The sequence below is a fragment of the Schistocerca serialis genome, unplaced genomic scaffold (assembly GCF_023864345.2).
Source record: "Schistocerca serialis cubense isolate TAMUIC-IGC-003099 unplaced genomic scaffold, iqSchSeri2.2 HiC_scaffold_1232, whole genome shotgun sequence".
NCBI classification, from domain to species: Eukaryota; Metazoa; Arthropoda; class Insecta; order Orthoptera; family Acrididae; genus Schistocerca; species Schistocerca serialis.
In genome coordinates, this window is record NW_026047439.1 from 20001 (window position 1) to 22500 (window position 2500).

Below are 2500 nucleotides of genomic sequence, written 5' to 3' on the forward strand. Positions count from 1 at the left end.
GCCGAAGCAACTAGCCCTGAAAATGGATGGCGCTGAAGCGTCGTGCCTATACTCGGCCGTCAGTCTGGCAGTCATGGCCGGTCCTTGCGGCCGGCCGCGAAGCCCTGACGAGTAGGAGGGTCGCGGCGGTGGGCGCAGAAGGGTCTGGGCGTGAGCCTGCCTGGAGCCGCCGTCGGTGCAGATCTTGGTGGTAGTAGCAAATACTCCAGCGAGGCCCTGGAGGGCTGACGCGGAGAAGGGTTTCGTGTGAACAGCCGTTGCACACGAGTCAGTCGATCCTAAGCCCTAGGAGAAATCCGATGTTGATGGGGGCCGTCATAGCATGATGCGCTTTGTGCTGGCCCCCGTTGGGCGAAAGGGAATCCGGTTCCTATTCCGGAACCCGGCAGCGGAACCGATACAAGTCGGGCCCCTCTTTTAGAGATGCTCGTCGGGGTAACCCAAAAGGACCCGGAGACGCCGTCGGGAGATCGGGGAAGAGTTTTCTTTTCTGCATGAGCGTTCGAGTTCCCTGGAATCCTCTAGCAGGGAGATAGGGTTTGGAACGCGAAGAGCACCGCAGTTGCGGCGGTGTCCCGATCTTCCCCTCGGACCTTGAAAATCCGGGAGAGGGCCACGTGGAGGTGTCGCGCCGGTTCGTACCCATATCCGCAGCAGGTCTCCAAGGTGAAGAGCCTCTAGTCGATAGAATAATGTAGGTAAGGGAAGTCGGCAAATTGGATCCGTAACTTCGGGATAAGGATTGGCTCTGAGGATCGGGGCGTGTCGGGCTTGGTCCGGAAGTGGGTCAGCGCTAACGTGCCGGGCCTGGGCGAGGTGAGTGCCGTAGGGGTGCCGGTAAGTGCGGGCGTTTAGCGCGGGCGTGGTCTGCTCTCGCCGTTGGTCGGCCTCGTGCTGGCCGGCGGTGCAGGATGCGCGCGCCTGCGCGGCGTTCGCGCCCCGGTGCTTCAACCTGCGTGCAGGATCCGAGCTCGGTCCCGTGCCTTGGCCTCCCACGGATCTTCCTTGCTGCGAGGCCGCGTCCGCCTTAGCGTGCTCCTCCGGGGGCGCGCGGGTGCGCGGATTCTCTTCGGCCGCCATTCAACGATCAACTCAGAACTGGCACGGACTGGGGGAATCCGACTGTCTAATTAAAACAAAGCGGGTCGAGCGCTGCTCCCCGCCATCTGCCCTGACTGTATGCGGTCCTTCTCCACCAAGACCGGACTTGGTGTCCATCGGCGTCGCGCCCATCCGACTGCTGCTAATGCTGAGATCAAGACCGAGAGGAAGAAGGCCAGGTGGTCCCAGGAAGAGCTCCTGCGTCTGGCCCATGCAGAAGCGACTCTTGCCACCCAGGGTTGCAGATTTTTAAACCAGGAGCTTGCAAAGGCCTTCCCCGAGCGTACGCTGGAGTCAATTAAATGTCAGCGTAGAGCGCAGCCCTACAAAGACATGGTGGCGAAGTTTGTCACCGAGCTTGCTGGCATGGATCGCGGCCTTCGGGGTCCTCCTAGCGAGCCTGCAGTCAGTCATTCTTTGCCACAGTCTCCACCTTGTGGGGAAGATGTTGACCTAGCCATCTGGTCATTTGTAGCAGAACTCCCCCAATCAGACCGCCGATTCCGCTCGCTTGATGATCTCGTGGCTCTGGGTCCCACCACTAGCCGTGAAACAATCCAGGCTATGTTGCTGTCTGCTCTTGACGAAGTAGGCAGCAGGGAGCCAGCCATCCACCAAGCTGCGAGTGTGCGGACCCAACAGCCCCCAGAGCGGAAGCGTGCACGCAGGAGATGGGAGTATGCGGTGGTTCAGCGTGCTTTCAAGAAGAACGGAGCACGCTGTATCAACGGACTTCTTGATGGCACACTCTTGCATCAGCCACCATCCATCCCAGGGCTGATTGAGTTTTGGACAGACCTCTTCTCTCCACCACGTGTCAGGTCTCGACCTCCGCGTGGGGAGGGTCTGTCCGATGAGCTGCTGCCATTCTCGAAGAGGGTGCCCTTCCGTGACCTCTGGGCTCCCATTTCTGCAGAAGAAGCCACCGCTGCTCTCCCGCCTCGCAATTCTGCTGCAGGTCCTGACGGCCTCACGCCGACACAACTGCGTCGCCTTCCCCGGGAGGTTCTCCTCAAGATCCTTAATTTCCTCCTCCTTTCCCGTTCCCTTCCATCCCGACTCCTTCAGGCCAGAACAACCCTGCTGCCCAAGAAGACCGCCGCAGCATCCCCTGCTGACTTTCGTCCGATCACAGTGTGCTCGGTGCTGACCAGAGCCTTTCACAAGGTTCTGGTTGGCCGCCTGATGCGCTACTGTGTGTTGGACGGTCGCCAGCGGGCTTTCATCCCTCAGGATGGGATGCTTCATAACACCTTTCTTCTCGATCTGGCGATGACCCAGGCGTGCCGAGCTGCCGGCTCGCTGTACTTGGCATCTCTGGATGTGTCAAAGGCCTTCGACTCGCTTGCCCACGGTGCCCTTGGTCCTGTGCTAAGGGCCCATGGTCTGCCGGTCGAGT

At 60.4% G+C, this 2500-nt stretch overlaps 1 pseudogene; it reads left to right on the forward strand.

The window, feature by feature from the left end:
- Nucleotides 1-2500, forward strand: part of LOC126436237 (large subunit ribosomal RNA) — a 7300-nt pseudogene that overhangs the window by 1622 nt on the left and 3178 nt on the right.